This window comes from Phyllobates terribilis, unplaced genomic scaffold (genome assembly GCF_046119375.1).
Source record: "Phyllobates terribilis strain yellow unplaced genomic scaffold, ASM4611937v1 Scaffold_2__4_contigs__length_985480577, whole genome shotgun sequence".
Taxonomy (NCBI): Eukaryota; Metazoa; Chordata; class Amphibia; order Anura; family Dendrobatidae; genus Phyllobates; species Phyllobates terribilis.
The window spans coordinates 717,617,600-717,644,257 of NW_027362762.1; positions in this window are offsets into that span (position 1 = coordinate 717,617,600).

Genomic DNA, 26,658 nt, shown 5'->3' on the forward strand with positions numbered 1-26,658 from the left:
TTGACCTCCACAAGGTTGCAAATTCAAAATAATTTTTATCCGCATCTAGCTCTGAAAAAATATTTGGGCTTGGGCTTGCAGCAGTGTGTGGGACTTGTTCTATTAGTCCATCTATATTGACCTCCACAAGGTTGCAAATTCAAAATAATTTTTATCTGCATCTAGCTCTGAAAAAATATTTGGGCTTGGGCTTCTAGCAATGTGTGGGACTTGTTCTATTAGTCCATCTATGCTAACCTCCACCAGGTAGCAAATTTAAAATAATTTTTATCTGCATCTATCTCTGAAAAAATATTTGGGCTTGGGCTTGTAGCAGTGTGTGGGACTGGTTCTATTATTCCATCTATACTGACCTCCTCAATGTTGCAAATTCAAAATAATTTTTATCTGCATCTAGCTCTGAAAAAATACTTGGGCTTGGGCTTGTAGCAGTGTGTGGGACTTGTTCTATTAGTCCATCTATACTAACCTACACCAGGTTGCAAATTCAAAATAATTTTTATCTGCATCTAGCTCTGAAAAAATATTTGGGCTTGGGCTTGTAGCAGTGTGTGGGACATGTTCTATTGATCAATCTATACTAACCTCCACCAAGTTTCAAACTCAAAATAATTTTTATCTGCATCTAGCTCTGAAAAAATATTTGAGCTTGTAGCAGTGTAAGGGACTTGTTCTATTAGTCCATCTATACTAACCTCCACCAGGTTGCAAATTCAAAATAATTTTTTCTGCATCTAGCTCTGAAAAAATATTTGGGCTTGTAGCAGTGTGTGGGACTTGTTCTATTAGTCCATCTATACTAACCTCCACCAGGTTGCAAATTCAAAATAATTTTTATCTGCATCTAGCTCTGAAAAAATATTTGGGCTTGGGCTTGTAGCAGTGTGTGGGACTTGTTCTATTAGTCCATCTATACTAACCACCACCAGCTTGCAAATTCAAAATAATTTTTATCTGCATCTAGCTCTGAAAACATATTTGGGCTTGTAGCAGTGTGTGGGACTTGTTCTATTAGTCCATCTATACTAACCTCCACCAGCTTGCATATTCAAAATAATTTTTATCTGCATCTAGGACCGAAAAATTATTTGGTTTGGGCTTGTAGCAGTCTGTGGGACTCGTTCTATTAGTCCATCTATATTGACCTCCACAAGGTTGCAAATTCAAAATAATTTTTATCTGCATCTAGCTCTGAAAAAATATTTGGGCTTGGGCTTCTAGCAATGTGTGGGTCTTGTTCTATTAGTCCATCTATGCTAACCTCCACCAGGTAGCAAATTCAAAATAATTTTTATCTGCATCTATCTCTGAAAAAATATTTGGGCTTGGGCTTGTAGCAGTGTGTGGGACTTGTTCTATTAGTCCATCTATACTGACCTCCTCAATGTTGCAAATTCAAAATAATTTTTATCTGCATCTAGCTCTGAAAAAATATTTGGGCTTGGGCTTGTAGCAGTGTGTGGGACTTGTTCTATTAGTCCATCTATACTAACCTACACCAGGTTGCAAATTCAAAATAATTTTTATCTGCATCTAGCTCTGAAAAAATATTTGGGCTTGGGCTTGTAGCAGTGTGTGGGACATGTTCTATTGATCAATCTATACTAACCTCCACCAAGTTTCAAACTCAAAATAATTTTTATCTGCATCTAGCTCTGAAAAAATATTTGAGCTTGTAGCAGTGTAAGGGACTTGTTCTATTAGTCCATCTATACTAACCTCCACCAGGTTGCAAATTCAAAATAATTTTTTCTGCATCTAGCTCTGAAAAAATATTTGGGCTTGTAGCAGTGTGTGGGACTTGTTCTATTAGTCCATCTATACTAACGTCCACCAGGTTGCAAATTCAAAATAATTTTTATCTGCATCTAGCTCTGAAAAAATATTTGGGCTTGGGCTTGTAGCAGTGTGTGGGACTTGTTCTATTAGTCCATCTATACTAACCACCACCAGCTTGCAAATTCAAAATAATTTTTATCTGCATCTAGCTCTGAAAACATATTTGGGCTTGTAGCAGTGTGTGGGACTTGTTCTATTAGTCCATCTATACTAACCTCCACCAGCTTGCATATTCAAAATAATTTTTATCTGCATCTAGGACCGAAAAATTATTTGGTTTGGGCTTGTAGCAGTCTGTGGGACTCGTTCTATTAGTCCATCTATATTGACCTCCACAAGGTTGCAAATTCAAAATAATTTTTATCTGCATCTAGCTCTGAAAAAATATTTGGGCTTGGGCTTCTAGCAATGTGTGGGTCTTGTTCTATTAGTCCATCTATGCTAACCTCCACCAGGTAGCAAATTCAAAATAATTTTTATCTGCATCTATCTCTGAAAAAATATTTGGGCTTGGGCTTGTAGCAGTGTGTGGGACTTGTTCTATTAGTCCATCTATACTGACCTCCTCAATGTTGCAAATTCAAAATAATTTTTATCTGCATCTAGCTCTGAAAAAATATTTGGGCTTGGGCTTGTAGCAGTGTGTGGGACTTGTTCTATTAGTCCATCTATACTAACCTACACCAGGTTGCAAATTCAAAATAATTTTTATCTGCATCTAGCTCTGAAAAAATATTTGGGCTTGGGCTTGTAGCAGTGTGTGGGACATGTTCTATTGATCAATCTATACTAACCTCCACCAAGTTTCAAACTCAAAATAATTTTTATCTGCATCTAGCTCTGAAAAAATATTTGAGCTTGTAGAAGTGTAAGGGACTTGTTCTATTAGTCCATCTATACTAACCTCCACCAGGTTGCAAATTCAAAATAATTTTTTCTGCATCTAGCTCTGAAAAAATATTTGGGCTTGTAGCAGTGTGTGGGACTTTTTCTATTAGTCCATCTATACTAACCTCCACCAGGTTGCAAATTCAAAATAATTTTTATCTGCATCTAGCTCTGAAAAAATATTTGGGCTTGGGCTTGTAGCAGTGTGTGGGACTTGTTCTATTAGTCCATCTATACTAACCACCACCAGCTTGCAAATTCAAAATAATTTTTATCTGCATCTAGCTCTGAAAACATATTTGGGCTTGTAGCAGTGTGTGGGACTTGTTCTATTAGTCCATCTATACTAACCTCCACCAGCTTGCATATTCAAAATAATTTTTATCTGCATCTAGGACCGAAAAATTATTTGGTTTGGGCTTGTAGCAGTCTGTGGGACTCGTTCTATTAGTCCATCTATATTGACCTCCACAAGGTTGCAAATTCAAAATAATTTTTATCTGCATCTAGCTCTGAAAAAATATTTGGGCTTGGGCTTCTAGCAATGTGTGGGTCTTGTTCTATTAGTCCATCTATGCTAACCTCCACCAGGTAGCAAATTCAAAATAATTTTTATCTGCATCTATCTCTGAAAAAATATTTGGGCTTGGGCTTGTAGCAGTGTGTGGGACTTGATCTATTAGTCCATCTATACTGACCTCCTCAATGTTGCAAATTCAAAATAATTTTTATCTGCATCTAGCTCTGAAAAATATTTGGGCTTGGGCTTGTAGCAGTGTGTGGGACTTGTTCTATTAGTCCATCTATACTAACCTACACCAGGTTGCAAATTCAAAATAATTTTTATCTGCATCTAGCTCTGAAAAAATATTTGGGCTTGGGCTTGTAGCAGTGTGTGGGACATGTTCTATTGGTCAATCTATACTAACCTCCACCAAGTTTCAAACTCAAAATAATTTTTATCTGCATCTAGCTCTGAAAAAATATTTGAGCTTGTAGCAGTGTGAGGGACTTGTTCTATTAGTCCATCTATACTAACCTCCACCAGGTTGCAAATTCAAAATATTTTTTTCTGCATCTAGCTCTGAAAAAATATTTGGGCTTGTAGCAGTGTGTGGGACTTGTTCTATTAGTCCATCTATACTAACCTCCACCAGGTTGCAAATTCAAAATAATTTTTGTCTGCATCTAGCTCTGAAAAAATATTTGGGCTTGGGCTTGTAGCAGTGTGTGGGACTTGTTCTATTTGTCCATCTATACTAACCTCCACCAGGTTGCAAATTCAAAATAATTTTTATCTGCATCTAGCTCTGAAAAAATATTTGGGCTTGGGCTTGTAGCAGTGTGGGACTTGTTCAATTAGTCCATCTATACTAACCTCCACCAGGTTGCAAATATAAAATATTTTTTATCTGCATCTAGCTCTGAAAAAATATTTGGGCTTCGGCTTGTAGCAGTGTGTGGGACTTGTTCTATTAGTCCATCTATTCTAACCTCCACCAGCTTGCAAATTCAAAATAATTTTTATCTGCATCTCGCTCTGAAAAAATATTTGGGCTTGTAACAGTATGTGGGACATGTTCTTTTAGTCCATGTATACTAACCTCCACCAGCTTGCAAATTCAAAATAATTTTTATCTGCATCTAGCTCTGAAAAAATATTTGGGCTTGGGCTTGTAGCAGTGTGTGGGACTTGTTCTATTAGTCCATCTATGCTAACCTCCACCATGTTGCAAATTCAAAATAATTTTTATCTGCATCTAGCTCTGAAAAAATATTTGGGCTTGCAGCGTGTGTGGGACTTGTTCTATTAGTCCATCTATACTAACCTCCACCAGGTAGCAAATTCAAAATAATTTTCATCTGCATCTAGCTCTGAAAAAATATTTGGGCTTGGGCTTCTAGCAGTGTGTGGGACTTATTCTATTAGTCCTTCTATACAAACCTCCACCAGCTTGCAAATTCAAAATTATTTTTATCTGCATCTAGCTCTGACAAAATATTTGGCTTGTAGCAGTGTGTGGGACGAGTTCTATTAGTCCATCTATACTATCCTCCACCAGGTTGCAAATTCAAAATAATTTTTATCTGCATCTAGCTCTGAAAAAATATCTGGGCTTGGGCTTGTAGCAGTGTGTAGGACTTGTACTATTAGTCCATCTATACTAACCTCCACCAGGTTGCAAATTCAAAATAATTTTTATCTGCATCTAGCTCTGAAAAAATATTTGGACTTGTAGCAGTGTGTGTGACTCGTTCTATTAGTCCACCTATACTAACCTCCACCAAGTAGCAAATTCAAAATAATTTTTATCTGCATCTATCTCTGAAAAAAAATTTTTGCTTGGGCTTGTAGCAGTGTGTGGGACTTCTTCTATTAGTCCATCTATACTGACCTCCTCAAGGTTGCAAATTCAAAATAGTTTTTATCTGCATCTAGCTCTGAAAAAATTTTTGGGCTTGGGCTTGTAGCAGAGTGTGGGACTTGTTCTATTAGTCCATCTATACTAACCTACACCAGGTTGCAAATTCAAAATAATTTTTATCTGCATCTAGCTCTGAAAAAATATTTGGGCTTGGGCTTCTAGCAGTGTGTGGGACTTATAATATTAGTCCTTCTATACAAACCTTCACCAGCTTGCAAATTCAAAATAATTTTTATCTGCATCTAGCTCTGAAAAAATATTTGACTTGTAGCAGTGTGTGGGACTTGTTCTATTAGTCCATCTATACTGACCTCCACCAGGTTGCAAATTAAAAATATTTTTTATCTGCATCTAGCTCTGAAAAAATATTTGGGCTTGGGCTTGTAGCAGTGTGTGGGACTTGTTCTATTAGTCCATCTATATTGACCTCCACAAGGTTGCAAATTCAAAATAATTTTTATCCGCATCTAGCTCTGAAAAAATATTTGGGCTTGGGCTTGTAGCAGTGTGTGGGACTTGTTCTATTAGTCCATCTATATTGACCTCCACAAGGTTGCAAATTCAAAATAATTTTTATCTGCATCTAGCTCTGAAAAAATATTTGGGCTTGGGCTTCTAGCAATGTGTGGGACTTGTTCTATTAGTCCATCTATGCTAACCTCCACCAGGTAGCAAATTTAAAATAATTTTTATCTGCATCTATCTCTGAAAAAATATTTGGGCTTGGGCTTGTAGCAGTGTGTGGGACTTGTTCTATTAGTCCATCTATATTGACCTCCACAAGGTTGCAAATTCAAAATAATTTTTATCTGCATCTAGCTCTGAAAAAATATTTGGGCTTGGGCTTTTAGCAATGTGTGGGACTTGTTCTATTAGTCCATCTATGCTAACCTCCACCAGGTAGCAAATTTAAAATAATTTTTATCTGCATCTATCTCTGAAAAAATATTTGGGCTTGGGCTTGTAGCAGTGTGTGGGACTGGTTCTATTATTCCATCTATACTGACCTCCTCAATGTTGCAAATTCAAAATAATTTTTATCTGCATCTAGCTCTGAAAAAATACTTGGGCTTGGGCTTGTAGCAGTGTGTGGGACTTGTTCTATTAGTCCATCTATACTAACCTACACCAGGTTGCAAATTCAAAATAATTTTTATCTGCATCTAGCTCTGAAAAAATATTTGGGCTTGGGCTTGTAGCAGTGTGTGGGACATGTTCTATTGATCAATCTATACTAACCTCCACCAAGTTTCAAACTCAAAATAATTTTTATCTGCATCTAGCTCTGAAAAAATATTTGAGCTTGTAGCAGTGTAAGGGACTTGTTCTATTAGTCCATCTATACTAACCTCCACCAGGTTGCAAATTCAAAATAATTTTTTCTGCATCTAGCTCTGAAAAAATATTTGGGCTTGTAGCAGTGTGTGGGACTTGTTCTATTAGTCCATCTATACTAACCTCCACCAGGTTGCAAATTCAAAATAATTTTTATCTGCATCTAGCTCTGAAAAAATATTTGGGCTTGGGCTTGTAGCAGTGTGTGGGACTTGTTCTATTAGTCCATCTATACTAACCACCACCAGCTTGCAAATTCAAAATAATTTTTATCTGCATCTAGCTCTGAAAACATATTTGGGCTTGTAGCAGTGTGTGGGACTTGTTCTATTAGTCCATCTATACTAACCTCCACCAGCTTGCATATTCAAAATAATTTTTATCTGCATCTAGGACCGAAAAATTATTTGGTTTGGGCTTGTAGCAGTCTGTGGGACTCGTTCTATTAGTCCATCTATATTGACCTCCACAAGGTTGCAAATTCAAAATAATTTTTATCTGCATCTAGCTCTGAAAAAATATTTGGGCTTGGGCTTCTAGCAATGTGTGGGTCTTGTTCTATTAGTCCATCTATGCTAACCTCCACCAGGTAGCAAATTCAAAATAATTTTTATCTGCATCTATCTCTGAAAAAATATTTGGGCTTGGGCTTGTAGCAGTGTGTGGGACTTGTTCTATTAGTCCATCTATACTGACCTCCTCAATGTTGCAAATTCAAAATAATTTTTATCTGCATCTAGCTCTGAAAAAATATTTGGGCTTGGGCTTGTAGCAGTGTGTGGGACTTGTTCTATTAGTCCATCTATACTAACCTACACCAGGTTGCAAATTCAAAATAATTTTTATCTGCATCTAGCTCTGAAAAAATATTTGGGCTTGGGCTTGTAGCAGTGTGTGGGACATGTTCTATTGATCAATCTATACTAACCTCCACCAAGTTTCAAACTCAAAATAATTTTTATCTGCATCTAGCTCTGAAAAAATATTTGAGCTTGTAGCAGTGTAAGGGACTTGTTCTATTAGTCCATCTATACTAACCTCCACCAGGTTGCAAATTCAAAATAATTTTTTCTGCATCTAGCTCTGAAAAAATATTTGGGCTTGTAGCAGTGTGTGGGACTTGTTCTATTAGTCCATCTATGCTAACCTCCACCAGGTAGCAAATTCAAAATAATTTTTATCTGCATCTATCTCTGAAAAAATATTTGGGCTTGGGCTTGTAGCAGTGTGTGGGACTTGTTCTATTAGTCCATCTATACTGACCTCCTCAATGTTGCAAATTCAAAATAATTTTTATCTGCATCTAGCTCTGAAAAAATATTTGGGCTTGGGCTTGTAGCAGTGTGTGGGACTTGTTCTATTAGTCCATCTATACTAACCTACACCAGGTTGCAAATTCAAAATAATTTTTATCTGCATCTAGCTCTGAAAAAATATTTGGGCTTGGGCTTGTAGCAGTGTGTGGGACATGTTCTATTGATCAATCTATACTAACCTCCACCAAGTTTCAAACTCAAAATAATTTTTATCTGCATCTAGCTCTGAAAAAATATTTGAGCTTGTAGAAGTGTAAGGGACTTGTTCTATTAGTCCATCTATACTAACCTCCACCAGGTTGCAAATTCAAAATAATTTTTTCTGCATCTAGCTCTGAAAAAATATTTGGGCTTGTAGCAGTGTGTGGGACTTTTTCTATTAGTCCATCTATGCTAACCTCCACCAGGTTGCAAATTCAAAATAATTTTTATCTGCATCTAGCTCTGAAAAAATATTTGGGCTTGGGCTTGTAGCAGTGTGTGGGACTTGTTCTATTAGTCCATCTATACTAACCACCACCAGCTTGCAAATTCAAAATAATTTTTATCTGCATCTAGCTCTGAAAACATATTTGGGCTTGTAGCAGTGTGTGGGACTTGTTCTATTAGTCCATCTATACTAACCTCCACCAGCTTGCATATTCAAAATAATTTTTATCTGCATCTAGGACCGAAAAATTATTTGGTTTGGGCTTGTAGCAGTCTGTGGGACTCGTTCTATTAGTCCATCTATATTGACCTCCACAAGGTTGCAAATTCAAAATAATTTTTATCTGCATCTAGCTCTGAAAAAATATTTGGGCTTGGGCTTCTAGCAATGTGTGGGTCTTGTTCTATTAGTCCATCTATGCTAACCTCCACCAGGTAGCAAATTCAAAATAATTTTTATCTGCATCTATCTCTGAAAAAATATTTGGGCTTGGGCTTGTAGCAGTGTGTGGGACTTGATCTATTAGTCCATCTATACTGACCTCCTCAATGTTGCAAATTCAAAATAATTTTTATCTGCATCTAGCTCTGAAAAATATTTGGGCTTGGGCTTGTAGCAGTGTGTGGGACTTGTTCTATTAGTCCATCTATACTAACCTACACCAGGTTGCAAATTCAAAATAATTTTTATCTGCATCTAGCTCTGAAAAAATATTTGGGCTTGGGCTTGTAGCAGTGTGTGGGACATGTTCTATTGGTCAATCTATACTAACCTCCACCAAGTTTCAAACTCAAAATAATTTTTATCTGCATCTAGCTCTGAAAAAATATTTGAGCTTGTAGCAGTGTGAGGGACTTGTTCTATTAGTCCATCTATACTAACCTCCACCAGGTTGCAAATTCAAAATAATTTTTTCTGCATCTAGCTCTGAAAAAATATTTGGGCTTGTAGCAGTGTGTGGGACTTGTTCTATTAGTCCATCTATACTAACCTCCACCAGGTTGCAAATTCAAAATAATTTTTGTCTGCATCTAGCTCTGAAAAAATATTTGGGCTTGGGCTTGTAGCAGTGTGTGGGACTTGTTCTATTTGTCCATCTATACTAACCTCCACCAGGTTGCAAATTCAAAATAATTTTTATCTGCATCTAGCTCTGAAAAAATATTTGGGCTTGGGCTTGTAGCAGTGTGGGACTTGTTCAATTAGTCCATCTATACTAACCTCCACCAGGTTGCAAATATAAAATATTTTTTATCTGCATCTAGCTCTGAAAAAATATTTGGGCTTCGGCTTGTAGCAGTGTGTGGGACTTGTTCTATTAGTCCATCTATTCTAACCTCCACCAGCTTGCAAATTCAAAATAATTTTTATCTGCATCTCGCTCTGAAAAAATATTTGGGCTTGTAACAGTATGTGGGACATGTTCTTTTAGTCCATGTATACTAACCTCCACCAGCTTGCAAATTCAAAATAATTTTTATCTGCATCTAGCTCTGAAAAAATATTTGGGCTTGGGCTTGTAGCAGTGTGTGGGACTTGTTCTATTAGTCCATCTATGCTAACCTCCACCATGTTGCAAATTCAAAATAATTTTTATCTGCATCTAGCTCTGAAAAAATATTTGGGCTTGCAGCGTGTGTGGGACTTGTTCTATTAGTCCATCTATACTAACCTCCACCAGGTAGCAAATTCAAAATAATTTTCATCTGCATCTAGCTCTGAAAAAATATTTGGGCTTGGGCTTCTAGCAGTGTGTGGGACTTATTCTATTAGTCCTTCTATACAAACCTCCACCAGCTTGCAAATTCAAAATTATTTTTATCTGCATCTAGCTCTGACAAAATATTTGGCTTGTAGCAGTGTGTGGGACGAGTTCTATTAGTCCATCTATACTATCCTCCACCAGGTTGCAAATTCAAAATAATTTTTATCTGCATCTAGCTCTGAAAAAATATCTGGGCTTGGGCTTGTAGCAGTGTGTAGGACTTGTACTATTAGTCCATCTATACTAACCTCCACCAGGTTGCAAATTCAAAATAATTTTTATCTGCATCTAGCTCTGAAAAAATATTTGGACTTGTAGCAGTGTGTGTGACTCGTTCTATTAGTCCACCTATACTAACCTCCACCAAGTAGCAAATTCAAAATAATTTTTATCTGCATCTATCTCTGAAAAAAAATTTTTGCTTGGGCTTGTAGCAGTGTGTGGGACTTCTTCTATTAGTCCATCTATACTGACCTCCTCAAGGTTGCAAATTCAAAATAGTTTTTATCTGCATCTAGCTCTGAAAAAATATTTGGGCTTGGGCTTGTAGCAGAGTGTGGGACTTGTTCTATTAGTCCATCTATACTAACCTACACCAGGTTGCAAATTCAAAATAATTTTTATCTGCATCTAGCTCTGAAAAAATATTTGGGCTTGGGCTTCTAGCAGTGTGTGGGACTTATAATATTAGTCCTTCTATACAAACCTTCACCAGCTTGCAAATTCAAAATAATTTTTATCTGCATCTAGCTCTGAAAAAATATTTGACTTGTAGCAGTGTGTGGGACTTGTTCTATTAGTCCATCTATACTGACCTCCACCAGGTTGCAAATTAAAAATATTTTTTATCTGCATCTAGCTCTGAAAAAATATTTGGGCTTGGGCTTGTAGCAGTGTGTGGGACTTGTTCTATTAGTCCATCTATATTGACCTCCACAAGGTTGCAAATTCAAAATAATTTTTATCCGCATCTAGCTCTGAAAAAATATTTGGGCTTGGGCTTGTAGCAGTGTGTGGGACTTGTTCTATTAGTCCATCTATATTGACCTCCACAAGGTTGCAAATTCAAAATAATTTTTATCTGCATCTAGCTCTGAAAAAATATTTGGGCTTGGGCTTCTAGCAATGTGTGGGACTTGTTCTATTAGTCCATCTATGCTAACCTCCACCAGGTAGCAAATTTAAAATAATTTTTATCTGCATCTATCTCTGAAAAAATATTTGGGCTTGGGCTTGTAGCAGTGTGTGGGACTTGTTCTATTAGTCCATCTATATTGACCTCCACAAGGTTGCAAATTCAAAATAATTTTTATCTGCATCTAGCTCTGAAAAAATATTTGGGCTTGGGCTTTTAGCAATGTGTGGGACTTGTTCTATTAGTCCATCTATGCTAACCTCCACCAGGTAGCAAATTTAAAATAATTTTTATCTGCATCTAGCTCTGAAAAAATATTTGAGCTTGTAGCAGTGTAAGGGACTTGTTCTATTAGTCCATCTATACTAACCTCCACCAGCTTGCAAATTCAAAATAATTTTTTCTGCATCTAGCTCTGAAAAAATATTTGGGCTTGTAGCAGTGTGTGGGACTTGTTCTATTAGTCCATCTATACTAACCTCCACCAGGTTGCAAATTCAAAATAATTTTTATCTGCATCTAGCTCTGAAAAAATATTTGGGCTTGGGCTTGTAGCAGTGTGTGGGACTTGTTCTATTAGTCCATCTATACTAACCACCACCAGCTTGCAAATTCAAAATAATTTTTATCTGCATCTAGCTCTGAAAACATATTTGGGCTTGTAGCAGTGTGTGGGACTTGTTCTATTAGTCCATCTATACTAACCTCCACCAGCTTGCATATTCAAAATAATTTTTATCTGCATCTAGGACCGAAAAATTATTTGGTTTGGGCTTGTAGCAGTGTGTGGGACTCGTTCTATTAGTCCATCTATATTGACCTCCACAAGGTTGCAAATTCAAAATAATTTTTATCTGCATCTAGCTCTGAAAAAATATTTGGGCTTGGGCTTCTAGCAAAGTGTGGGACTTGTTCTATTAGTCCATCTATGCTAACCTCCACCAGGTAGCAAATTCAAAATAATTTTTATCTGCATCTATCTCTGAAAAAATATTTGGGCTTGGGCTTGTAGCAGTGTGTGGGACTTGTTCTATTAGTCCATCTATATTGACCTCCACAAGGTTGCAAATTCAAAATAATTTTTATCCGCATCTAGCTCTGAAAAAATATTTGGGCTTGGGCTTGTAGCAGTGTGTGGGACTTGTTCTATTAGTCCATCTATATTGACCTCCACAAGGTTGCAAATTCAAAATAACTTTTATCTGCATCTAGCTCTGAAAAAATATTTGGGCTTGGGCTTCTAGCAATGTGTGGGACTTGTTCTATTAGTCCATCTATGCTAACCTCCACCAGGTAGCAAATTTAAAATAATTTTTATCTGCATCTATCTCTGAAAAAATATTTGGGCTTGGGCTTGTAGCAGTGTGTGGGACTTGTTCTATTAGTCCATCTATATTGACCTCCACAAGGTTGCAAATTCAAAATAATTTTTATCTGCATCTAGCTCTGAAAAAATATTTGGGCTTGGGCTTTTAGCAATGTGTGGGACTTGTTCTATTAGTCCATCTATGCTAACCTCCACCAGGTAGCAAATTTAAAATAATTTTTATCTGCATCTAGCTCTGAAAAAATATTTGAGCTTGTAGCAGTGTAAGGGACTTGTTCTATTAGTCCATCTATACTAACCTCCACCAGGTTGCAAATTCAAAATAATTTTTTCTGCATCTAGCTCTGAAAAAATATTTGGGCTTGTAGCAGTGTGTGGGACTTGTTCTATTAGTCCATCTATACTAACCTCCACCAGGTTGCAAATTCAAAATAATTTTTATCTGCATCTAGCTCTGAAAAAATATTTGGGCTTGGGCTTGTAGCAGTGTGTGGGACTTGTTCTATTAGTCCATCTATACTAACCACCACCAGCTTGCAAATTCAAAATAATTTTTATCTGCATCTAGCTCTGAAAACATATTTGGGCTTGTAGCAGTGTGTGGGACTTGTTCTATTAGTCCATCTATACTAACCTCCACCAGCTTGCATATTCAAAATAATTTTTATCTGCATCTAGGACCGAAAAATTATTTGGTTTGGGCTTGTAGCAGTGTGTGGGACTCGTTCTATTAGTCCATCTATATTGACCTCCACAAGGTTGCAAATTCAAAATAATTTTTATCTGCATCTAGCTCTGAAAAAATATTTGGGCTTGGGCTTCTAGCAAAGTGTGGGACTTGTTCTATTAGTCCATCTATGCTAACCTCCACCAGGTAGCAAATTCAAAATAATTTTTATCTGCATCTATCTCTGAAAAAATATTTGGGCTTGGGCTTGTAGCAGTGTGTGGGACTTGTTCTATTAGTCCATCTATACTGACCTCCTCAATGTTGCAAATTCAAAATAATTTTTATCTGCATCTAGCTCTGAAAAAATATTTGGGTTTGGGCTTGTAGCAGTGTGTGGGACTTGTTCTATTAGTCCATCTATACTAACCTACACCAGGTTGCAAATTCAAAATAATTTTTATCTGCATCTAGCTCTGAAAAAATATTTGGGCTTGGGCTTGTAGCAGTGTGTGGGACATGTTCTATTGGTCAATCTATACTAACCTCCACCAAGTTTCAAACTCAAAATAATTTTTATCTGCATCTAGCTCTGAAAAAATATTTGAGCTTGTAGCAGTGTGAGGGACTTGTTCTATTAGTCCATCTATACTAACCTCCACCAGGTTGCAAATTCAAAATAATTTTTTCTGCATCTAGCTCTGAAAAAATATTTGGGCTTGTAGCAGTGTGTGGGACTTGTTCTATTAGTCCATCTATACTAACCTCCACCAGGTTGCAAATTCAAAATAATTTTTATCTGCATCTAGCTCTGAAAAAATATTTGGGCTTGGGCTTGTAGCATTGTGTGGGACTTGTTCTATTAGTCCATCTATACTAACCTCCACCAGCTTGCAAATTCAAAATAATTTTTATCTGCATCTAGCTGTGAAAAAATATTTGGGCTTGTAGCAGTGTGTGGGACTTGTTCTATTAGTCCATCTATACTAACCTCCACCAGCTTGCAAATTCAAAATAATTTTTATCTGCATCTAGGACCGAAAAAATATTTGGTTTGGGCTTGTAGCAGTGTGTGGGACTCGTTCTATTAGTCCATCTATACTGACCTCCACAAGGTTGCAAATTCAAAATAATTTTTATCTGCATCTAGCTCTGAAAAAATATTTGGGCTTGTAGCAGTGTGTGGGACTTGTTCTATTAGTCTATCTATACTAACCTCCACCAGGTTGCAAATTCAAAATAATTTTTATCTGCATCTAGCTCTGAAAAAATATTTGGGCTTGGGCTTGTAGCAGTGGGTGGGACTTGTTCTATTAATCAATCTATACTAACCTCCACCAGGTTTCAAACTCAAAATAATTTTTATCTGCATCTAGCTCTGAAAAACTATTTGGGCTTGTAGCAGTGTGAGGGACTTGTTCTATTAGTCCATCTATACTAACCTCCACCAGGTTGCAAATTCAAAATAATTTTTATCTGCATCTAGCTCTGAAAAAATATTTGGGCTTGGGCTTGTAGCAGTGTGTGGGACATGTTCTATTGGTCAATCTATACTAACCTCCACCAAGTTTCAAACTCAAAATAATTTTCATCTGCATCTAGCTCTGAAAAAATATTTGAGCTTGTAGCAGTGTGAGGGACTTGTTCTATTAGTCCATCTATACTAACCTCCACCAGGTTGCAAATTCAAAATAATTTTTTCTGCATCTAGCTCTGAAAAAATATTTGGGCTTGTAGCAGTGTGTGGGACTTGTTCTATTAGTCCATCTATACTAACCTCCACCAGGTTGCAAATTCAAAATAATTTTTATCTGCATCTAGCTCTGAAAAAATATTTGGGCTTGGGCTTGTAACAGTGTGTGGGACTTGTTCTATTTGTCCATCTATACTAACCTCCACCAGCTTGCAAATTCAAAATAATTTTTATCTGCATCTAGCTCTGAAAAAATATTTGGGCTTGGGCTTGTAGCAGTGTGTGGGACATGTTCTATTGGTCAATCTATACTAACCTCCACCAGGTTTCAAACTCAAAATAATTTTTATCTGAATCTAGCTCTGAAAAAATATTTGGGCTTGTAGCAATGTGAGGGACTTGTTCTATTAGTCCATCTATACTAACCTCCACCAGGTTGCAAATTCAAAATAATTTTTGTCTGCATCTAGATCTGAAAAAATATTTGGGCTTGGGCTTGCAGCAGTGTGTAGGACTTGTTTTATTTGTCCATCTATACTAACCTCCACCAGGTTGCAAATTCAAAATAATTTTTATCTGCATCTAGCTCTGAAAAAATATTTGGGCTTGGGCTTGTAGCAGTGTGGGACTTGTTCAATTAGTCCATCTATACTAATCTCCACCAGGTTGCAAATTCAAAATATTTTTTATCTGCATCTATCTCTGAAAAAATATTTGGGCTTCGGCTTGTAGCAGTGTGTGGGACTTGTTCTATTAGTCCATCTATACTAACCTCCACCAGCTTGCAAATTCAAAATAATTTTTATCTGCATCTCGCTCTGAAAAAATATTTGGGCTTGTAACAGTATGTGGGACATGTTCTTTTAGTCCATCTATACTAACCTCCACCAGCTTGCAAATTCAAAATAATTTTTATCTGCATCTAGCTCTGAAAAAATATTTGGGCTTGGGCTTGTAGCAGTGTGTGGGACTTGTTCTATTAGTCCATCTATACTAACCTCCACCAGGTTGCAAATTCAAAATAATTTTTATCTGCATCTAGCTCTGAAAAAATATTTGGGCTTGTAGCAGTGTGTGGGACTTGTTCTATTAGTCTATCTATACTAACCTCCACCAGGTTGCAAATTCAAAATAATTTTTATCTGCATCTAGCTCTGAAAAAATATTTGGGCTTGGGCTTGTAGCAGTGTGTGGGACTTGTTCTATTAATCAATCTATACTAACCTCCACCAGGTTTCAAACTCAAAATAATTTTTATCTGCATCTAGCTCTGAAAAACTATTTGGGCTTGTAGCAGTGTGAGGGACTTGTTCTATTAGTCCATCTATACTAACCTCCACCAGGTTGCAAATTCAAAATAATTTTTATCTGCATCTAGCTCTGAAAAAATATTTGGGCTTGTAGCAGTGTGTGGGACTTGTTCTATTAGTCCATTTATGCTAACCTCCAACAGGTTGCAAATTCAAAATAATTTTTATCTGCATCTAGCAGTGAAAACACATTTGGGCTTGGGCTTGTAGCAGTGTGGGACTTGTTCTATTAGTCCATCTATACTAACCTCCACCAGGTTGCAAATTCAAAATAATTTTTATCTGCATCTAGCTCTGAAAAAATATTTGGGCTTCAGCTTGTAGCAGTGTGTGGGACTTGTTCTATTAGTCCATCTATACTAACCTCCACCAGCTTGCAAATTCAAAATAATTTTCATCTGTATCTAGCTCTGAAAAAATATTTGGGCTTGTAGCAGTATGTGGGACTTGTTCTTTTAGTCCATCTACACTAACCTTTACCAGCTTGCAAATTCAAAATAATTTTTATCTGGATCTAGCTCAGAAAAAATATTTTTGCTTGTAGCAGTGTGTGCGGCTTGTTCTATTAGTCCATCTATACTAACCTACACCAGGTTGAAAATAAAAAATAATTTTTATCTGCATCTAGCTCTGAAAAAATATTTGGGCTTGGGCTTGTAGCTGTGTGTTGTACTTGTTCTATTAGTCAATCTATACTAACCTTCACCAGGTTTCAAACTCAAAATAATTTTTATCAGCATCTAGCTCTGAAAAAATATTTGGGCTTGTAGCAGTGTGAGGGACTTGTTCTATTAGTCCATCTATACTAACCTCCACCAGGATGCAAATTCAAAATAATTTTTATCTGCATCTAGCTCTGAAAAAATATTTAGGCTTGTAGCAGTGTGTGGGACTTGTTCTATTAGTCCATCTATGCTAACCTCCATCAGGTTGCAAATTCAAAATAATTTTTATCTGCATCTAGCTCTGAAAAAATATTTGGGCTTGGGCATGTAGCAGTGTGTGGGACTTGTTCTATTTGTCCATCTATACTAACCTCCACCAGGTTGCAAATTCAAAATAATTTTTATCTGCATCTATCTCTGAAAAAATATTTGGGCTTGGGCTTGTAGCAGTGTGTGGGACTTGTTCTATTAGTCCATCTATAATGACCTCCACAAGGTTGCAAATTCAAAATAATTTTTATCTGCATCTAGCTCTGAAAAAATATTTGGGCTTGGGCTTGTAGCAGTGTGTGGGACTTGTTCTATTAGTCCATCTATGCTAACCTCCACCATGTTGCAAATTCAAAATAATTTTTATCTGCATCTAGCTCTGAAAAAATATTTGGGCTTGGGCTTCTAGCAGTGTGTGTGACTTATTCTATTAGTCCTTCTATACAAACCTCCACCAGCTTGCAAATTCAAAATTATTTTTATCTGCATCTAGCTCTGACAAAATATTTGGATTGTAGCAGTGTGTGGGACGTCTTCTATTAGTCCATCTATACTAACCTCCACCAGGTTGCAAATTCAAAATAATTTTTATCTGCATCTAGCTCTGAACAAATTTCTGGGCTTGGGCTTGTAGCAGTGTGTGGGACTTGTTCTATTAGTCCATCTATACTAACCTCCACCAGGTTGCAAATTCAAATTAATTTTTATCTGCATCTATCTCTGAAAAAATATTTGGGCTTGTGCTTGTAGCAGTGTGTGGGACTTCTTCTATTAGTCCATCTATACTGACCTCCTCAAGGTTGCAAATTCAAAATAGTTTTTATCTGCATCTACTCTGAAAAAATATTTGGGCTTGGGCTTGTAGCAGTGTGTGGGACTTGTTCTATTAGTCCATCTATACTAACCTACCCCAGGTTGCAAGTTCAAAATAATTTTTATCTGCATCTAGCTCTGAAAAAATATTTGGGCTTGGGCTTCTAGCAGTGTGTGGGACTTATTCTATTAGTCCTTCTATACAAACCTCCACCAGCTTGCAAATTCAAAGTAATTTTTATCTGCATCTAGCTCTGAAAAAATATTTGGCTTGTAGCAGTGTGTGGGACTTGTTCTATTAGTCCATCTACACTAACCTCCACCAGATTGCAAATTCAAAATAATTTTTATCTGCATCTATCTCTGAAAAAATATTTGGGCTTGGGCTTGTAGCAGTGTGTGGGACTTGTTCTATTAGTCCATCTATACTGACCTCCACCAGGTTGCAAATTAAAAATAATATTTATCTGCATCTAGCTCTGAAAAAATATTTGGGCTTGGGCTTGTAGCAGTGTGTGGGACTTGTTCTATTAGTCCATCTATATTGACCTCCACAAGGTTGCATATTCAAAATAATTTTTTTCCGCATCTAGCTTTGAAAAAATATTTGGGCTTGGGCTTGTAGCAGTGTGTGGGACTTGTTCTATTAGTCCATCTATACTGACCTCCTCAAGGTTGCAAATTCAAAATAGTTTTTTTCTGCATCTAGCTCTGAAAAAATATGTGGGCTTGGGCTTGTAGCAGTGTGTGGGACTTTTTCTATTAGTCCATCTATACTAACCTACACCAGGTTGCAAATTCAAAATAATTTTTATCTGCATCTAGCTCTGAAAAAATATTTGGGCTTGGGCTTCTAGCAGTGTGTGGGACTTATTCTATTAGTCCTTCTATTCAAACCTCCACCAACTTGCATATTCAAAATAATTTTTATCTGCATCCAGCTCTGAAAAAATATTTGGCTTGTAGCAGTGTGTGGGACTTGTTCTATTAGTCCATCTATACTAACCTCCACCAGGTTACAAATTCAAAATAATTTTTATCTGCATCTATCTCTGAAAAAATATTTGGGCTTGGGCTTGTAGAAGTGTGTGGGACTTGTTCTATTAGTCCATCTATACTGACCTCCACCAGGTTGCAAATTAAAAATAATTTTTATCTCCATCTAGCTCTGAAAAAATATTTGGGCTTGGGCTTGTAGCAGTGTGTGGGACTTGTTCTATTAGTCCATCTATATTGAACTCCACAAGGTTGCAAATTCAAAATAATTTTTATCCGTATCTAGCTCTGAAAAAATATTTGGGCTTGGGCTTGTAGCAGTGTGTGGGACTTGTTCTATTAGTCCATCTATGCTAACCTCCACCATGTTGCAAATTCAAAATAATTTTTATCTGCATCTAGCTCTGAAAAAATATTTGGGCTTGGACTTCTAGCAGTGTGTGTGACTTATTCTATTAGTCCTTCTATACAAACCTCCACCAGCTTGCAAATTCAAAATTATTTTTATCTGCATCTAGCTCTGACAAAATATTTGGCTTGTAGCAGTGTGTGGGACGTCTTCTATTAGTCCATCTATACTAACCTCCACCAGGTTGCAAATTCAAAATAATTTTTATCTGCATCTAGCTCTGAAAAAATATCTGGGCTTGGGCTTGTAGCAGTGTGTGGGACTTGTTCTATTAGTCCATCTATACTAACCTCCACCAGGTTGCAAATTCAAAATAATTTTTATCTGCATCTAGCTCTGAAAAAATATTTGGGCTTGTAGCAGTGTGTGTCACTCGTTCTATTAGTCCACCTATAGTAACCTCCACCAGGTAGCAAATTCAAAATAATTTTTATCTGCATCTATCTCTGAAAAAATATTTGGGCTTGGGCTTGTAGCAGTGTGTGGGACTTCTTCTATTAGTCCATCTATACTGACCTCCTCAAGGTTGCAAATTCAAAATAGTTTTTATCTGCATCTACTCTGAAAAAATATTTGGGCTTGGGCTTGTAGCAGTGTGTGGGACTTGTTCTATTAGTCCATCTATACTAACCTACCCCAGGTTGCAAATTCAAAATAATTATTATCTGCATCTAGCTCTGAAAAAATATTTGGGCTTGGGCTTCTAGCAGTGTGTGGGACTTATTCTATTAGTCCTTCTATACAAACCTCCACCAGCTTGCAAATTCAAAATAATTTTTATCTGCATCTAGCTCTGAAAAAATATTTGGCTTGTAGCAGTGTGTGGGAATTGTTCTATTAGTCCATCTATACTAACCTCCACCAGATTGCAAATTCAAAATAATTTTTATCTGCATCTATCTCTGAAAAAATATTTGGGCTTGGGCTTGTAGCAGTGTGTGGGACTTGTTCTATTAGTCCATCTATACTGACCTCCACCAGGTTGCAAATTAAAAATAATATTTATCTGCATCTAGCTCTGAAAAAATATTTGGGCTTGGGCTTGTAGCAGTGTGTGGGACTTGTTCTATTAGTCCATCTATATTGACCTCCACAAGGTTGCATATTCAAAATAATTTTATCCGCATCTAGCTCTGAAAAAATATTTGGGCTTGGGCTTGTAGCAGTGTGTGGGACTTGTTCTATTAGTCCATCTATACTGACCTCCTCAAGGTTGCAAATTCAAAATAGTTTTTATCTGCATCTAGCTCTGAAAAAATATTTGGGCTTGGGCTTGTAGCAGTGTGTGGGACTTTTTCTATTAGTCCATCTATACTAACCTACACCAGGTTGCAAATTCAAAATAATTTTTATCTGCATGTAGCTCTGAAAAAATTTTTGGGCTTGGGCTTCTAGCAGTGTGTGGGACTTATTCTATTAGTCCTTCTATACAAACCTCCACCAACTTGCATATTCAAAATAATTTTTATCTGCATCTAGCTCTGAAAAAATATTTGGCTTGTAGCAGTGTGTGGAACTAGTTCTATTAGTCCATCTATATTGACCTCCACAAGGTTGCAAATTCAAAATAATTTTTATCCGTATCTAGCTCTGAAAAAATATTTGGGCTTGGGCTTGTAGCAGTGTGTGGGACTTGTTCTATTAGTCATTCTATGCTAACCTCCACCAGGTTGCAAATTCAAAATAATTTTTATCAGCATCTAGCTCTGAAAAAATGTTTGGTCTTGTAGCAGTGTGTGGGACTTGTTCTATTAGTCCATCTATACTAACCTCCACCAGGTTGCAAATTCAAAATAATTTTTATCTGCATCTAGCTCTGAAAAAATATTTGGGCTTGTAGCAGTGTGTGAGACTTGTACTATTAGTCCATATATACTATCCTCCACCAGGTAGCAAATTCAAAATAATTTTTATCTGCATCTAGCTCTGAAAAAATATTTGGGCTTGGGCATGTAGCAGTGTGTGGGACTTGTTCTATTTGTCCATCTATACTAACCTCCACCAGGTTGCAAATTCAAAATAATTTTTATCTGCATCTATCTCTGAAAAAATATTTGGGCTTGGGTTTGTAGCAGTGTGTGGGACTTGTTCTATTAGTCCATCTATAATGACCTCCACAAGGTTGCAAATTCAAAATAATTTTTATCTGCATCTAGCTCTGAAAAAATATTTGGGCTTGGGCTTGTAGCAGTGTGTGGGACTTGTTCTATTAGTCCATCTATGCTAACCTCCACCATGTTGCAAATTCAAAATAATTTTTATCTGCATCTAGCTCTGAAAAAATATTTGGGCTTGGGCTTCTAGCAGTATGTGTGACTTATTCTATTAGTCCTTCTATACAAACCTCCACCAGCTTGCAAATTCAAAATTATTTTTATCTGCATCTAGCTCTGACAAAATATTTGGATTGTAGCAGTGTGTGGGACGTCTTCTATTAGTCCATCTATACTAACCTCCACCAGGTTGCAAATTCAAAATAATTTTTATCTGCATCTAGCTCTGAACAAATTTCTGGGCTTGGGCTTGTAGCAGTGTGTGGGACTTGTTCTAATAGTCCATCTATACTAACCTCCACCAGGTTGCAAATTCAAAATAATTTTTATCTGCATCTAGCTCTGAAAAAATATTTGGGCTTGTAGCAGTGTGTGTCACTCGTTCTATTAGTCCACCTATAGTAAACTCCACCAGGTAGCAAATTCAAAATAATTTTTATCTGCATCTATCTCTGAAAAAATATTTGGGCTTGGGCTTGTAGCAGTGTGTGGGACTTCTTCTATTAGTCCATCTATACTGACCTCCTCAAGGTTGCAAATTCAAAATAGTTTTTATCTGCATCTACTCTGAAAAAATATTTGGGCTTGGGCTTGTAGCAGTGTGTGGGACTTGTTCTATTAGTCCATCTATACTAACCTACCCCAGGTTGCAAATTCAAAATAATTTTTATCTGCATCTAGCTCTGAAAAAATATTTGGGCTTGGGCTTCTAGCAGTGTGTGGGACTTATTCTATTAGTCCTTCTATACAAACCTCCACCAGCTTGCAAATTCAAAGTAATTTTTATCTGCATCTAGCTCTGAAAAAATATTTGGCTTGTAGCAGTGTGTGGGACTTGTTCTATTAGTCCATCTATACTAACCTCCACCAGATTGCAAATTCAAAATAATTTTTATCTGCATCTATCTCTGAAAAAATATTTGGGCTTGGGCTTGTAGCAGTGTGTGGGACTTGTTCTATTAGTCCATCTATACTGACCTCCACCAGGTTGCAAATTAAAAATAATATTTATCTGCATCTAGCTCTGAAAAAATATTTGGGCTTGGGCTTGTAGCAGTGTGTGGGACTTGTTCTATTAGTCCATCTATATTGACCTCCACAAGGTTGCATATTCAAAATAATTTTTTTCCTCATCTAGCTTTGAAAAAATATTTGGGCTTGGGCTTGTAGCATTGTGTTGGACTTGTTCTATTAGTCCATCTATACTGACCTCCTCAAGGTTGCAAATTCAAAATTGTTTTTTTCTGCATCTAGCTCTGAAAAAATATTTGTGCTTGGGCTTGTAGCAGTGTGTGGGACTTTTTCTATTAGTCCATCTATACTAACCTACACCAGGTTGCAAATTCAAAATAATTTTTATCTGCATCTAGCTCTGAAAAAATATTTGGGCTTGTGCTTCTAGCAGTGTGTGGGACTTATTCTATTAGTCCTTCTATACAAACCTCCACCAACTTGCATATTCAAAATAATTTTTATCTGCATCCAGCTCTGAAAAAATATTTGGCTTGTAGCAGTGTGTGGGACTTGTTCTATTAGTCCATCTATACTAACCTCCACCAGGTTACAAATTCAAAATAATTTTTATCTGCATCTATCTCTGAAAAAATATTTGGGCTTGGGCTTGTAGCAGTGTGTGGGACTTGTTCTATTAGTCCATCTATACTGACCTCCACCAGGTTGCAAATTAAAAATAATTTTTATCTCCATCTAGCTCTGAAAAAATATTTGGGCTTGGGCTTGTAGCAGTGTGTGGGACTTGTTCTATTAGTCCATCTATATTGAACTCCACAAGGTTGCAAATTCAAAATAATTTTTATCCGTATCTAGCTCTGAAAAAATATTTGGGCTTGGGCTTGTAGCAGTGTGTGGGACTTGTTCTATTAGTCCATCTATGCTAACCTCCACCATGTTGCAAATTCAAAATAATTTTTATCTGCATCTAGCTCTGAAAAAATATTTGGGCTTGGATTTCTAGCAGTGTGTGTGACTTATTCTATTAGTCCTTCTACACAAACCTCCACCAGCTTGCAAATTCAAAATTATTTTTATCTGCATCTAGCTCTGACAAAATATTTGGCTTGTAGCAGTGTGTGGGACGTCTTCTATTAGTCCATCTATACTAACCTCCACCAGGTTGCAAATTCAAAATAATTTTTATCTGCATCTAGCTCTGAAAAAATATTTGGGCTTGTAGCAGTGTGTGTCACTCGTTCTATTAGTCCACCTATAGTAACCTCCACCAGGTAGCAAATTCAAAATAATTTTTATCTGCATCTATCTCTGAAAAAATATTTGGGCTTGGGCTTGTAGCAGTGTGTGGGACTTCTTCTATTAGTCCATCTATACTGACCTCCTCAAGGTTGCAAATTCAAAATAGTTTTTATCTGCATCTAGCTCTGAAAAAATATTTGGGCTTGGGCTTGTAGCAGTGTGTGGGACTTTTTCTATTAGTCCATCTATACTAACCTACACCAGGTTGCAAATTCAAAATAATTTTTATCTGCTTCTAGCTCTGAAAAAATTTTTGGGCTTGGGCTTCTAGCAGTGTGTGGGACTTATTCTATTAGTCCTTCTATACAAACCTCCACCAACTTGCATATTCAAAATAATTTTTATCTGCATCTAGCTCTGAAAAAATATTTGGCTTGTAGCAGTGTGTGGGACTTGTTCTATTAGTCCATCTATACTAACCTCCACCAGGTTACAAATTCAAAATAATTTTTATCTGCATCTATCTCTGAAAAAATATTTGGGCTTGGGCTTGTAGCAGTGTGTGGGACTTGTTCTATTAGTCCATCTATACTGACCTCCACCAGGTTGCAAATTAAAAATAATTTTTATCTCCATCGAGCTCTGAAAAAATATTTGGGCTTGGGCTTGTAGCAGTGTGTGGGACTTGTTCTATTAGTCCATCTATATTGACCTCCACAAGGTTGCAAATTCAAAATAATTTTTATCCGTATCTAGCTCTGAAAAAATATTTGGGCTTGGGCTTGTAGCAGTGTGTGGGACTTGTTCTATTAGTCATTCTATGCTAACCTCCACCAGATTGCAAATTCAAAATAATTTTTATCAGCATCTAGCTGTGAAAAAATGTTTGGTCTTGTAGCAGTGTGTGGGACTTGTTCTATTAGTCCATCTATACTAACCTCCACCAGGTTGCAAATTCAAAATAATTTTTATCTGCATCTAGCTCTGAAAAAATATTTGGGCTTGTAGCAGTGTGTGAGACTTGTACTATTAGTCCATATATACTATCCTCCACCAGGTAGCAAATTCAAAATAATTTTTATCTGCATCTATCTCTGAAAAAATATTTGGGCTTAGGCTTGTAGCAGTGTGTGGGACTTGTTCTATTAGTCCATCTATACTGACCTCCTCAAGGTTGCAAATTCAAAATAATTTTTATCTGCATCTAGCTCTGAAAAAATATTTGGGCTTGGGCTTGTAGCAGTGTGTGAGACTTGTTCTATTAGTCGATCTATACTAACCTACACCAGCTTGCAAATTCAAAATAATTTTTATCTGCATCTAGCTCTGACAAAATATTTGGCTTGTAGCAGTGTGTGGGACGTGTTCTATTAGTCCATCTATACTAACCTCCACCAGGTTGCAAATTCAAAACAATTTTTTTCTGCATCTAGCTCTGAAAAAATATCTGGGCTTGGGCTTGCAGCAGTGTGTGGGACTTGTTCTATTAGTCCATCTATACTAACCTCCACCAGGTTGCAAATTCAAAATAATTTTTATCTGCATCTAGCTCTGAAAAAATATTTGGGCTTGTAGCAGTGTTTGACTCGTTCTATTAGTCCACCTATACTAACCTCCACCAGGTAGCAAATTCAAAATAATTTTTATCTGCATCTATCTCTGAAAAAATATTTGGGCTTGGGCTTGTAGCAGTGTGTGGGACTTCTTCTATTAGTCCATCTATACTGACCTCCTCAAGGTTGCAAATTCAAAATAGTTTTTATCTGCATCTAGCTCTGAAAAAATATTTGGGCTTGGGCTTGTAGCAGTGTGTGGGACTTGTTCTATTAGTACATCTATACTAACCTACCCCAGGTTGCAAATTCAAAATAATTTTTATCTGCATCTAGCTCTGAAAAAATATTTGGGCTTGGGCTTCTAGCAGTGTGTTTGACTTATTCTATTAGTCCTTCTATACAAACCTCCACCAGCTTGCAAATTCAAAATAATTTTTATCTGCATCTAGCTCTGAAAAAATATTTGGCTTGTAGCAGTGTGTGGGACTTGTTCTATTAGTCCATCTATACTAACCTCCACCAGATTGCAAATTCAAAATGATTTTTATCTGCATCTAGCTCTGAAAAAATATTTGGGCTTGGGCTTGTAGCAGTGTGTGGGAGTTGTTCTATTAGTCCATCTATATTGACCTCCACAAGGTTGCAAATTCAAAATAATTTTTATCCGCATCTATCTCTGTAAAAATATTTGGGCTTGGGCTTGTAGCAGTGTGTGGGACTTGTTCTATTAGTCATTCTATGCTAACCTCCACCAGGTTGCAAATTCAAAATAATTTTTATCAGCATCTAGCTCTGAAAAAATGTTTGGGCTTGTAGCAGTGTGTGGGACTTGTTCTAATTGTCCATCTGTACTAACCTCCACCAGGTTGCAAATTCAAAATAATTTTTATCTGCATCTAGCTCTGAAAAAATATTTGGGCTCTTAGCAGTGTGTGACACTTGTACTATTAGTCCATATATACTATCCTCCACTAGGTAGCAAATTCAAAATAATTTTTATCTGCATCTATCTCTGAAAAAATATTTGGGCTTAGGCTTGTAGCAGTGTGTGGGACTTGTTCTATTAGTCCATCTATACTGACCTCCTCAAGGTTGCAAATTCAAAATAATTTTTATCTGCATCTAGCTCTGAAAAAATATTTGGGCTTGGGCTTGTAGCAGTGTGTGAGACTTGTTCTATTAGTCGATCTATACTAACCTACACCAGCTTGCAAATTCAAAATAATTTTTATCTGCATCTAGCTCTGACAAAATATTTGGCTTGTAGCAGTGTGTGGGACGTGTTCTATTAGTCCATCTATACTAACCTCCACCAGGTTGCAAATTCAAAACAA